Here is a 14,377-nt window from a genome sequence, read left to right as displayed (position 1 = left end):
GCAGGGAGGCTCTCAGAGGCCAAGGCTGTAGAGGGACCTCTGTTTCTACCCTTTGTCCTCAACACTGCTCTTCCCCTGATGAGAAGCAATAACAGAAATGGCTTCATATGGGTCGTTCTCAAACTTCACAGCAGTGCTTTTATCCATCTACCAAATCCCTGAGATTATGTCAATATTGTCAAAGCCACCCCAATGTGCTGCTCAGGAAGCTCGGCCTGTAAGGCCCCTGCACAGAGAGCCCTTGGTCAGTCCGTGTGCGTCAGCTCCACTGTGGCGTTGGCCACTCTCCATTATCATCTTCCAGGCAGAGGGGTCCTTGAGGTATTTTATTCCTAATACCTAGCATAGTGTCTGGCAAACGAAAGCTATTGAGCATTTGTGGCATTGCATGGCAATTGGCTGTTAAAATCTCTACAGTTTGTGTATGTTTAAATTACTTAGTTTGAATAGTCTATACACCGAATTGTTCACTTTAAAATGGACACTGAGAACAAAATGACCTACTTCTCCACAGTTTCCTGTCCATATTAACACTATTTTACTATTCCATTATCTTCATCAGCACGATTTTACTATTCCAGGAGCCACTTGCCCAGGCAAATGAATGATTGCTCATTATAGGAACCTTCCGCAAGACTAACCAACTGTTCAGTAGAAACCAACAAAAGGCAGTTTAAACCCTAAAAGCAATCCTAACTACGTTATGATCCTTCCTGAGTCCTGATCAAGCTTCTTCCCTGTCCAACATGCCCCGCCCACCACCATCCCCAACATTAAAAGACCCTTATAAGGCCGGGTATGGTGGGTCATGCCTATAATCCCAGCACTTTGGGAGGCCAATGTGGGAGGATCACTTGAGCCCAGGAGCTCGAGACCAGCCTGGTGCATGTGGTAAAACCCACTCTCTACAAAAAATACAAAAATTAAACTGGCATGGTGGCACTCGCCTATGGTTCCAGCTAATCAGCAGGCTGAGGTGGGAGGATCGCTTGAGCCCAGGAGGCAGAGGTTGCAGTGAGTGGAGATTGCACCACTCCACTCCAACCTGGGCCACAAAGTGAGGCCCTGTCTCAATAAAAAAGACCCTCATTAAGCCAAACTTCAAGTTCTCAATAAATTTTCACCTCACTGCTCCCCCTTCAAGACACCTCTAAGGCCCTGTGGAGGCTGTGTTCTCCCATACCAGAGTAGACAATAAACTCAACTTTGTCTTACCAGCAGGCTGTGATAATGATGAGATTTGGGATGCCAGGTTTCTACAAAGCTCTAATTTGAAACAATCAGAAGGAAACACTCCACCATAAATGAATGCAAAAAAAAGGCAGTTTAAATTTTTAATTGTTTATATATCTATATCTATGGAGATATAGGTATCTAGATCAATGAATGTAAGGCATTATACTTACAATAGGCAAATGAACTCATCACAGTGAAACGCCACCAACTTACCAGTATATTTGCTCTATCAGTCATCTGTGTGACGCAGAACATATCCCCCCAGTAAAACAACATTCCAAATACCAAAATACCTAAAAACAGACAAGGCAATACATTCCTGCCAGACATTTGTTTAATATACTTGATATCTTCAGCTTTATGAAAATTGAAAGAACTATGTTAGCTATTACAGAACTTATCTTTGACTATTTTATCCTTTAACTTTTGACCATTATACTCCTTTGATTAAAAAGTAAGGTTTTTGTTTTTAGATTCCCAGCACGGTATCTAAAATGTTGGATAATATTTGCATTTTTCTTCCTTTTTAAATAATAACCAGGAAGAGACTTGTTAGGATCAGGTAACAAATATACATATGCATACATATGTGCATGTGTCCTCCCCAACACAGGAAAACCTGTCAGCATGAGATATTAATCAGGCATACTAGGATGGAATTTCTTTTTTTTTTTTTTTTTTTTTTTGAGAGGGAGTCTCACTCTGTTGCCCAGGCTGGAATGCAGTGGTGCGATTTTGGCTCACTGCAACCTCTGCCTCCCAGTTTCAATGGACTCTCCTTCTTCAGCCTCCTGAGTAGCTAGGATTACAGGCACATGCCATTGCCCTCAGCCAATTTTTGTATTTTTAGTAGAGATGAGTTTTCACCATGTTGGCCAGTCTCGTCTTGAACTCTGACCTCAGGTTATCCACCTGCCTTGGCCTCCCAAAGTGCTGGGATTATAGGCATAAGCCACCATACCTGGCCAGGATGGAATTTCTAAGACATATTTCCTAATCTGGATATATTGAGAAATATTCCATGGTTGTACAGATTGTAATTTTCTTTCCCCTCCCAAAAAATGATCAAAAGGGAACATCTAAACCTTTTGTGTCCCCTTTTCAAATTATACCATTGGTAAAGGGAAACATGGTATCAATTTAAGTAACACTTTCTGCCATGTCTGGTGCAATGCCCTAAATACCATTAAACCTGGAGTGTATTTCACTGTATTCAACCTGACCAACAGTGTGAGTGTGAGCAGATCTGTTTCCTCCACCAGGAGAGCTCTCCAAGCTTGTTCTGCTAATCCAGCTCCCTCTTCTCTCCTTCTGGCTCCATCCTCACATCTTGTTCAATGAGAGAGAACAGTAAACATGCAGGCCTGAATGGCTCACTGTCGACTCTCTTTCTGAGACTCTACCCACTTCCAGGGGAGGAGGGAAGGCAGTGGAAGAGAGAATCTTCTGATGTTTAAAGAAAACAAATAGAAACTGACCAAAATGTTCTAAGAGAGAGCTTTCTCATTCAGTATGAAAGTTCAGAGTGCAGAGTAAGGCAAACAGCTTGAAATAGGAAGAATCATGACATATATAAATAATTCTGCTTGTTATAGAGTTTCAGATTTCTTAACATCGGCCAGGAAAACAAATTGTGGAAAGAGGTTATACAATTTGGCAGAGGTGGGAGTGTTTAAAATAATTTCTTTAACTAACTAAATGTCTCTTCCTGTTTGGTTGGTGCCAGGAGTTATTTGAACTAATGTAACCAAAGCAGAATTACTAATAATTGCTCTAATGGCAAACATTAAAAGGTATGACCTATAACATCATGACAGCACGAGCACTGAGACACAAAAAGGAACTGAACAGGCTGTGCCATTCAATAAGCCATTCCTTACTGCATAACAGGAGTCCATCTGACCCAGATAGGAAGGGAGTGCAGACTTTGTGCTTCTCATTCTGCCAGCCATCAGTTTCTTTGCCCATCAAATGAGTCTGTCACAATAAAGATCCAAGGTTCCTAAGAGTGTTCAATCCTGTTCTAACTCTATGGTTATGACTCTGCAAAAACAGCACAGGTCAAGAGAGCTTCCAGGCATCTGAAGCACAAGGGCAAGGAAAGTCAGACAGTTTGAGTGTTACTAAAGGAAAGTGGTTTTGTTACTGGTCAATTTGGAACCATTATCATATCTACACAAGATCTGGTCATACCTTTCAATTAGCCAAAGGCTTAGCTTGGGAGATTAAAGAATAAATTAACCTCTCAAATGTAGGCTAATCGATCATAGCCAAATGTGCCATTCTGTGGGGCGTATTGATAATAGGGGAGGCTATACATGTGTAGGGGTGGAGAATATATGGGAAAATATCTGTATCTTCCACTCAATTTTGCCATGAACCTAAAACTTCTTAAAAAGTCTATTAAAAATAATAAAATAAGTTAAATAATTAACCAAGGTCTCCAGAACTCACAATCACTGCTAGAGGAAATGCAAACTGTTACAACCCCTTTGGAAAACACAGCAACATAACCTAATAAAGTTAGAGAAACTAACACAAATCCAGTCCACAACAATTCCATTCCTACCTATAAAGAAACCCTAGCTCAAGCCTGTAATCCCAGCACTTTGGGAGGCCGAGACGGGCGGATCACGAGGTCAGGAGATCGAGACCATCCTGGCTAATACGGTGAAACCCCGTCTCTACTAAAAAAATACAAAAAACTAGCCGGGCGACGAGGCGGCGCCTGTAGTCCCAGCTACTCGGGAGGCTGAGACAGGAGAATGGCGTGAACCCGGAGGCAGAGCTTGCAGTGAGCTGAGAGCCGGCCACTGCACTCCAGCCTGGGCGGCAGAGCAAGACTCCGTCTCAAAAAAAAAAAAAAAAAAAAAGAAACCATGTAAAAAATTATAAATGGTCAAAATTCAAAGTAATCTTAATGTTCATCAAAGGAATAAATTGCAGTGCAATCATACAACAATATTCTAACAATCAAAATGAATTACAGATTAACACAGAAGGAAGTAATGAATATAATGTCAAGGGGGAAAAATCAAGTCACAATATATACAGGATATGTTTCAATTAATATGAACTTCAAGAAGAGTAAAAGTTAAAATTATTACTTAGGCATATATACATAGGTTATAACACTATAAATAAAAGCAAGGAAATGGCTATTATAAAAGTCAGCATAATACCTGTTAGGAAAAAGAGAAGAATGTGATTAGGAAAGGAAAAGGGGTATTTGTACCCCTGGGGTCCATTGGTACGAGTGTATCTCCCTGTTTTTCTGTCTCTGTCTCCCTCTGCCTCTCTCTCATACACACATATATATACACATACAGATATGGGATAAATGACTTTTTCTGATATTTGCATGTGTATTAGTCCATTTTCACGCTGCTGATAAAGACATACCTGAGACTAGGCAATTTACAAAAGAAAGAGGTTTAATGGACTTACAGTTCTACGTGGCTAGGGAGGCCTCACACTCATGGTGGAAAGCAAAAGGCACTTCTTAGATGGCAGCGGCAAGAGAGAGCTTGTGCAGGGAAACTCCCATCTTGAAAACCATCAGATCTCGTGAGACTCATTCACTATCATGAGAACAGTGTGGAAAAGACCCATCCTCATAATTCAATCACCTCTCACCAGGCTCCTCCCATGATACATGGGAATTGTGGGAGTTATAATTCAAGATGAGATTTGGATGAGGACACAGCCAAATCATATCATTCTGCCCCTGACCCCTCCCAAATTACATTTTAAAGCCAATCATGCCTTCCCAACAGTCCCTCAAAGGCTTAACTCATTTCAGCATTAACTCAAAAGTCCACAGTCCAAAGTCTCATCTGAGACAAGGCAAGCCTCTTCTGCCTATGAGCCTGTAAAATCAAAAGCAAGCTAGTTACTTCCTAGATACAATGGGGGTACAGGCATTGGGTAAATACACTCATTCCAAATAGGAGAAATTGGCCAAAACAAAGAGGCTACGGGCCCTACGTAACTCTGAAATTCAGCGGAGCAGTCAAATCTTAAAGCTCCAAAAACGATCTCCTTTGACTCCATGTCTCACATCCAGGTCACACTGATGCAAGAGGTGTATTCCCATGGTCTTGGGCAGTTCTACTGCTGTGGCTTCACAGGGTAGAGCCTCCCTCCCAGCTGCTTTCATGGGCTGATGTTGAGTGTCTGTGGCTTTTCCAGGTGCACAGTGCAAGCTGTCAGTGGATCTACCATTCTGGGGTCTGGAAGATGGTGCCCTCTTCTCACAGCTCCACTAGGCAGTGTCCTAGTAGGAACTCTGTGTCAGGGTCCCACCCCATATTTCCCTTCCACACTACCCTAGCAGAAGTTCTCCATGAGAGCCCCACCCCTGCAGCAAACTTCTGTCATAGACATCCAGGCATTTCCATACATCCTTTGAAATCTAGGTGGAGGTTCCCAAACCTCAATTCTTGACTTCGGTGCACTCGCAGGCTCAACACCATTGTGGAAGCTGCCAAGGCTTGAGGTTTGCACCCTCGGAAGCCATGGCCCAAGTTTTGCGTTGGCTCCTTTCAGCTACAGCTGGAGCAGCTGGGATGCCAGGCACCAAGTCCCTAGACTGCATAATATGGGAACACTGGGCCCAGCCCATGAAACGATTTTCTCCTAGGCCTCTGGGCCTGTGATGGGAGGGTCTCCCATGAAGACCTCTGACATGCCCTGGAGACATTTTCCCCATCGTCTTGGGGATTAATATTCAGTTCTTCATTACTTATGCAAATTTCTGCAGCCAGCTTGAATTTCTCCTCGGAAAATGGGATTTTCTTTTCTATCGCTCTGTCAGGCTTCAAATTTTCCAACCTTTTATGCTCTGCTTCCATTATAGAACTGAATGCCTTTAACAACACTCAAGTCACTTCTTGAAGGCTTTGCTGCTTAGAAATTTCTTCCACCAGATGCCCTAAATCATGACTCTCAAGTTCAAAATTCCATGAATCTCTAGGACAGGAGCAAAATGCTGTCAGTCTCTTTGCTAAAATGTAACCTTTGCTCCAGTTCTCAACAAGTTTCTCATTTCCATCTGAGACTATCTCAGCCTGGACTTTATTGTCCATATTGCTATCATCATTTTGGGAAAAGCTATTCAATAAGTCTCTAGGAAGTTCCAAACTTTTGCACATTTTCCTGTCCTCTTCTGAGCCCTCCAAACTGTTCCAACCCCTGCCTGTTACCCAGTTCCAAAGTTGCTTCCACATTTTCAGGTATCTGTTCAGCAGCACCCCACTCTAGTGGTACCAATTTACTGTATTAATCCATTTTCATACTACTGATAAAAACATACCTGAGACTGGGCAATTTACAAAAGAAAGAGATTTAATGGACTTACAATTCCATGTGGCTAGGGAGGCCTAGCAATCATGGCAGAAGGCAAAAGGCACTTCTTACATGGTGGCGGCAAGAGAGAGAGAGTGTGCAGGTAAACTCCCATTTTAAAAACCATCAGATCTCATAAGACTCATTCACTATCATAAGTACAGTATGGGAAAGATCCACCCCCATAATTCAATCACCTCCCACCAGTTTCTCCCATGACATGTGGGAATTGTGGGAGTTACAATTCAAGATGAGATTTGGGTGGGGACACAGCCAAACCACATCAGCATGTTTTCTTGCTAGGGTTTATAGGTAGGAATGGAATTGCTGTGGAACGGATTTGCTATGAGATACTAGTTTCTCTAAATGTATTAGATAATGCTGCTGTGTTTTCCAAAACGGTTGTAATAACTTACATTTCCTCTAGCAGCGATTTTGAGTTCTGGAGACCTTGGTTAATTATTTAACTTATTTTATTAGTTTTTAATAAGACTGATGTTCAAGGTCCTCTCCAGAAAAATTAAATCAGAACTTCTGGGGCAGAGCCAAGGCATCACACTTTTCCAAAGATTCTAAGTGATTCCAATGCAAAGCCAGAGTTGGGATCTGCTAATTTAAATAAATAAGTGGTTAGCAATATACAAACCTATATCTTCCTTGTATAACACAGCCTACCCAGTCAGCTCTTAATTAAGATCCATTACGTATAAGATTTTGCCAAAGAACAACAAACTCTGTGAGTTTTACAAGTGATTTTTAATCTATATTACTTACTGCTAAACCAGGAAAGCACTTAAACATTTAGCAAAATATTAAAGCTAAAATGTGATGGATTCAATAATCTAGAAGCAAATAATATTTTTCGATACAAGTCAATTCAGAAGTACTTATATTTTTTAGGGCTAAGTAATGTTTCACAACACCTGAGTGGAGCCATTGAAATGTATTCAACACAATACGTTTTTAGAAGACTAATTCTTTCAAATTCATATTAAATTCAATTTATTAAAATAAGTTCCATTCTGATTTCCAAAGCCACATATGTATTCATACAGGTCTCAATTTGTTCATCTAAGTCATTTAGTAGACAAACATTGATGAGACCATTATTATCTGCCAGGCCCTGTGGATACAAAGATGGATGTGATGGTCCCTGCCCTTGAGAAGCATACAGCTAGCTTACTTTTGTTCAGAATAAAATACAGATACTCTTTGACTCATGATGGAATTATATCTCAATAAACCAATCATAAGTAGAAAATAGTGTAAGTTGAAAATAGGTGTTTTGTAAATATGATAGGATGGCCAAACACAAAACATAATATCCAAAAACCACTGGCCACACAATGCACTGTGGAGTATTGACTGATTACTCTTGTGATTGTGTGGCTGGTTGACTGGGAGCCATGGCTCACCATTACTGTCCAGCATCACAAGAGTATGATACTACATATGGCTAGCCAAGGAAAAGGTCAAAATTCAAAATTTGAAGTACGCTTTCTACTGAATGTATATTGCTTTCACAACATCAGCTTTCACACAATGATAAAATCAAAATCATAAATCAAACCATCATAAATCAGGGACTGTCTATAAATATCTGGCCCATGAAATCACTATGTGATGAATTACAGCTCTAGGCTTAGTTCATTATGTGTAGCTCTAGACACAAAGAGTGTGAATAGAAGTAAGGAAACTGGACTACAAGAAAACTAATCTGCATGTTAAATTAATTCAACCTACATCACGTATCATGATATGAAAATTTACAGATATTTATAAAATGCCAAAAATGATGAACAAAAAGTACAATGAAAAAAATTATCAAAAATTTACATGGAGAGCAGAAGAGAGAATTTAGCATGGGTATCATACACAATCTTTAAGATGTTTTCATTCTCAATGAGAATGAGAAAGGGGTTGTGCCTTAGAGCATCTTCCATTTACACAGCCTACTCAGAGCTCTGGCATGATAAACAAATCAGCCTTCTATACAGGAGATCAGAGGCTGGTGAGTCCAGAATAGCAATTGCAAATACAAATACACTCATAAGAAAGACATGAAATCAGGACGTTCTACAGAGCATGAGACCAACATGGTGGGCATGGCTGGATCATAAGCCCAAAAGGTAGAGGAGGAGGACTGAAACAAGCACAATGGCAGGTTTTTGCTCCCTAAAACTTCTTTTCTGCTTCAGCACAGTCGAGACACTCATATTACAACCACCCCCGGCTGAAGATCACCTGAAAATAATCTGGGAAAACACCCATCACACACACTTTCATACCAGAAAATTCACATAGTGATGTATAACACTGGAAGGAGTTCCTGGATTTTGCATCTCATATTGGCAAGATATACTTTATTTTAGCTTGTGGAATGAGTACTAAATCAGTTGCAACTTTAAAAAGTCTTTATCAGAATTTCAAGATGGCAACTCAATTTTTGACCTTCACATTCTGGGGATATTTCCAAACTAAATTATGCGTGTAGCCACCAGTATAAGACATTAAGAATCCAGATACAACACCGTATGGTGCAAAGGTGGGGAGACCAAGGTTTCCAAGCTCTGGATTTGAACACATACCAAGCCTTCAGCTAACAGCTAGAATGAAATGGAAAGTCATTTAATTCTCTTCAAGTTGCTTAATCTGTAAAACTGATATCTGCCCAGCCTACTACCTGGGATTGTGAGGGGGCTGTAATGAAAATAACAAATTGGGACAGGGCTCTCAAGAACTATAAATGCCAGTATTGGGGGGACTAAGCAGTTTTACACATTTCTCTGATCTTTTTAATACAAAAAACTACAATAAACAGTCACTAAATAGATATGTGGTATGTTTGAAAACAATTTTCCTCTGGTTACAATTTAAGGGCATAATTGCAAGGAACTAGCTCCCTGCTTACCGGGCACTGTAATTGCATCAGTGTAGCATACCAGATGTGCTATTAAGATAAATGTGCTGTAATCCCCCGCTTCGGGCAGCAGGCAGTCATTAGGTGTTGTAAGTAGCAATTATGGCATACCTCCTCCTTTTCAGCCTGTATCGATTTTTCTTCCATTTGTTAATGTTGCTTCAAGGCTATGATTCAACTCCACCATTCATTCACCCAACAGATATTTGCTGATAGCCAGCCGTGTGCAGGCACTCTTCTGCAAGATCTCCCTTTCCACCCCAGAGGAGCTAGAATTCTCAGACACCCTCCCACTTGACTCTCCAGGGACCCTGTTCTGTTTGGGAGACAAATGAAAATACATTGCAGTCTAATTTTATTATTGACAAGCAGAAAAAGTGTGGACTCATCATGCCTCGCAGATGGCACTTGGAAGTCTGCATTGGTAGTCTGCCTTCAAACACAACCAGGAAACTGGCCATTCGCCTACAGCCAGGCAGGGTCCACTCAGTGCCCTTGCACTGGAAGCCAGTGTCTTCTGTCCAGAGTCCCAGATTTAGAAATATTATACTCTTTGGGTATGAGCTACAGCTTCAATGGATGATTTCATCCTTTCCTTCACTAGTAAGGCACAATCAACAAGGGATATTCTGGTGAAACTGGAAGAGGAAGGTAAATGGGATAAACCAAACAGGAAATCGGTATAAAAGGTGCTGCCATATCTTGATGGAGGAAGGGGAGGGTGGAAAAAAGTCAACCAGGAATACTGATGGGCAACGATTATCCATGAATAAAAAAAAGAAATGAACCACCACACCACATTTCTTTCATTCTTACTCAGTGTCAGTGACTATAAGGATGTTACCTTTCTTGTTTCTATAAAGAGCTAACCTTTATTCAGCACTTTATATGCATTATCTCATTTAATCCTGACAGTCATTCTATGATGTATATACTATTATTATCCTTATTTTATAGGGGCAGAAACTAAGCCTTGACATAATTATGCAATTGCTCAGCTCACTTAAGTAGTATATGGAACATGAAGGATTTGAACCTAGATTTTTCTACCTCCAAAACTCAAGTTCTTAACTATTATGCCTGCCATTATACAAAGGATGGCTTGAATTGGCCTCAACTGCAGTGATATATCTCATGTATTTGTCAAGGAAAAATACATTAAAGTCAACAACAAAAAAATCAAGACTATAAAAATTAAAAGTTTTGACAAGAAACATAGGAGAGTCATATACTATAAGAACTGCGGACTACTTTTTAAAAATCAGGGATGGACTCATATAATACTATATATACTTGTATCTCCTACTATAAACTGCAGATGGGAAGATGTGAGTAGTGAAGAAAAATTTACACAAGAATAAAAAGCTCAAAATAGATTTTGTTGTTGTTGTTGTTGTTGTTTGAGAGGGAGTCTTGCTTTGTCACCCAGGTTGGAGTGCAGTGGTGCGATCTTGGCTCGCTGCAACCTCCATCTCCTGGGTTCATGCAATTCTCCTGCCTCAGCCTCCCAAGTAGCTGAGACTACAGGCATGTGCCACCATGCCTGGCTAATTTTTGTATTTTTAGTAAAGACACAGTTTCACCATATTGGTCAGGCTGGTCTTGAACTCCTGACCTCAAGTGATCCACCCACCTGAGCCTCCCAAAGTGCTGGGATTACAGGCATGAGCCACCATGCCCAGCCTCAAAATAGATTTTTTTAAAGAGGGCAAGAAAAGAGAACCAGCCAGGTGTGGTGGCTTGTGCCTGTAGTCCCAACTACTCAGAGGCTGAGGTAGGAGGATCGTTTGAGCCAAAAAAAAATTACCTAGTTGTGGTGGCACACACCTATAGTCCCAGTTACCCGGGAGGATGAGGAAAGAGAATCACTTGAGCCCAGAAGTCTGAGACCAGCCTGGGCAATACAGTGAGACCCCATCTTTAAAAAAAAAAAAAGTCAACAAATTGAGAGTGAGGGGAAAATAAGCAGAAGGAACCCGAGCTGAGCGAATTCTAAGGACCCAGGCTAACGCCCGTCACTCATGCTTCTTCTCTCCTCCAGATATTGACCTGATGTGTCGCCACTCACAGCACACATACATTCTCATGTCAAACTTGCAAAGTAAAAGCAACTATGCAGAAGAGGACAGTAGGTATGTGGGGACCTAGGGTAGGATTACAGAATATTTTTTGAGGTTCCTATCTATACAACTTCATCCCCACACCAAGGCTTATATCTGAGAGCGTCAAGACAAGGCCTCTTAAACAACACTGGGCCAAGGAAAGGGGACTTTGCAACAGGATGCACAATTAGTCACTTCCCTAAGAATATACCATCTTTTCTGACTCCCTGCCTCACTCTGCTCCCCAGATCTCTCCTACCCAACTTTTTTAATCGTGGGGATTTTAACCTCCAAACATTGCTAGTCTTAAAGCCAGTGTTTTATCTACAAACCAATGTTTCATTTGGTTTGTAGATAAAATAGTACAAGGACAACTGCCAGCATTCAAATCCTATTAAGAAATCTATGTGAATAGCAAAATTTTAACTTTTTCCTTCAAGGTTATGAAGATATTCCTTGGTTACTGTCATTTTTTAAATTCAGTTTTAATCCCCTGCGTGCAAGCAAAAACTGCTATATGCATCCTGCTACGTTTTAAGAGGAGAAAAGCCCCAGAGGAGGTAAGCCAGGAATGGGACTTCAAAACCTTCTACAGTCCCGAATGCTTTGGGAAGCACATTAGGGTAGGCTGTTTGCTTCCCTTTACATTTTTTGTTCTTGAAAATTATAATTGAGGGAGAGAAAGTGACCTGAATCCAACTCTACGTTCTATTTCCCAGAAGTGAGAGTAAGTGCGTAATTCTCTATTCCAGTATGAGGGCCATTGTTGCCAGACAAAAGTAGGAAGCTTATTTTTTAAGGAAGAGTTTAAGCTGTTGCTTATTTAACATGTAGTACCTTAAACAGAGAATGTGTTCAATAAGAGTTTACCTACTTAAACTGAAAAATGAATTCAAATGATTGGGGGGAGAGGAGTCCTTTTCCTTAGAAGTTTAATTCTATATTAAATTCTTTACTGCCAGAAAACACATTCCTCAAAAATTAAAAACTACAAAAGGAATGTACGACAAAGAAGACATTTTAAAAATAAGGATTTAAAATTTCACAAATAATATACATACATACATACATATATATATATATATATATAGCTGAGGATTGTAAAACAATTTTATCAATTTACCATCATAACAAGTGCCACAGGATCTAAAGAACATTCTCTCCACCCCTAGTAGTCATCCAGTGAGTTGCCTTAGCAACAGAAAGAGTATACTACCAGCTTGAAATGTCAGAAAAGATGCAGAGATGTTTGTCTGATTAGATACTATCAGAAGTGACAGAAGGCTAGACAGCAATACTGAGTGTGTACACAATCCCTTGAAAAATGTCAGGATTTCCAAGAGAACCATACAAAACCCCAGAATCAGTTGTTATCCATAATGTATTGATTTCAAAACTGAAAAAAAAAAAAAAAAAACCCGGAAACCTGTATTTCCTGTATTTTGTAATACATCTGTCCTTTATGGGTCTCCTACCCACTAGTGTTTCAGCTAATGTTATTTCAAACTTGCCATCCAGTACACAGCTTTACAGCAGAGTAACAAAGCTGACATTTTACCTCGTCTGTGGGCCAGCAAGTAAGTCTTATAAATCAGTTTGCCCTTCTCTGATTAGTAAGACCCAGACACAGTGCAGTCATCAGGCCAACCCACAGTGCCAGGCTCTGGGGCCTTGCTCTATTTTCTTTCTGTATCTATGGCCAGCAGATGTATTCAAAGATAAAAACACAAGCCATGCTCCATTTCAATCATTAAACAAATCTTGCTTCCTACTGGCTACAGATCTCTTTTCTCTATTCAAAGAAAGAGAAACAGATATTTTTCTCTGTCAAATATTGCTAGGCCACACATTCCCTTCTCTTGTTGCCTAGTAAGTTCAGGGTATATGGCTTGAAGCAAGATGTGGCTGTCACATAAAATGAGTAGTTCCCATCCACTCTTTTGTAATGAACTGTTAATTCCTATGTAACGGCTTTTCCTGCAGATAAGAAGCAATATTAGAACTGCTTTTTAAACTTCTTAAGTGAACACCGAACAATCAAGACACATTTTAAGAACTGCTGGACCAAACATCTACTGTTTCCCAAAAAGCTACTGAAATTTAAAAAATAATCAATTTAGGGAAAAAAAGAACTGCTAGATAATCCTAACTCTTATAAACTTTCTTCTAAAGTCTTTCGGGCCTCTGCAATTCTTTTCCTTTTCTTTCCATTATGTGTAAAGCATAGAAAAACAAACATTCTCCTTCAAAAGGAACGAATTTATGAAGACCCTATTTAGGCAAGAGCAGAGCGTTATACGAACGACCCTTCTCCATAGTAGAGCATCACATTACTTTACCTATACATTACACGGGTGGGCCATGACAAGGTTTTCTATATTTTCTGTAACTTACTACTCATTATGCTGTGACTTGTACTTGGATTTGCCCTTGAAACTAATGAATCATTTCTCTAATTTCTGGATTCAAGTTTAAATCTGTTGTGGTTGTTATAACTCTATTGGTGTTATTTGCAAGTTAAGGAGTATACTCTTAATCTGATTTTTGGAATAAATAATTAAAATACTAAATTCTCTAAGCCACCCTCAGTGGGTCCTACTAGTTCCACCAATTGGTTTTCTTTGGGGACAGCTCTCCAACCAACCATAGACCCACAGAATGAGAAGCTGATCCTCTAAATACATCAGCTGTATTTAAGTCCAAAACATTCCTGTAGAAGAGTTCCAAAAGTTCAATTGGCTTACCTTAAAATTTTCATTCACTCATAGAACCA

The 14,377-nt window shown here is 40.1% G+C and overlaps 1 protein-coding gene across 3 annotated transcripts in view; it reads right to left on the bottom strand.

The window, feature by feature from the left end:
- Positions 1-14,377, bottom strand: part of ARHGEF28 (Rho guanine nucleotide exchange factor 28) — a 333,170-nt gene that overhangs the window by 165,855 nt on the left and 152,938 nt on the right. The window lies entirely within an intron of this gene.

This window comes from Trachypithecus francoisi, unplaced genomic scaffold (genome assembly GCF_009764315.1).
Source record: "Trachypithecus francoisi isolate TF-2019V2 unplaced genomic scaffold, Tfra_2.0 Lachesis_group2, whole genome shotgun sequence".
Lineage (NCBI taxonomy): Eukaryota > Metazoa > Chordata > Mammalia > Primates > Cercopithecidae > Trachypithecus > Trachypithecus francoisi.
The sequence above is the reverse complement of the archived record's forward strand: the minus strand, read 5'-3'. Positions and strand labels throughout refer to the sequence as shown.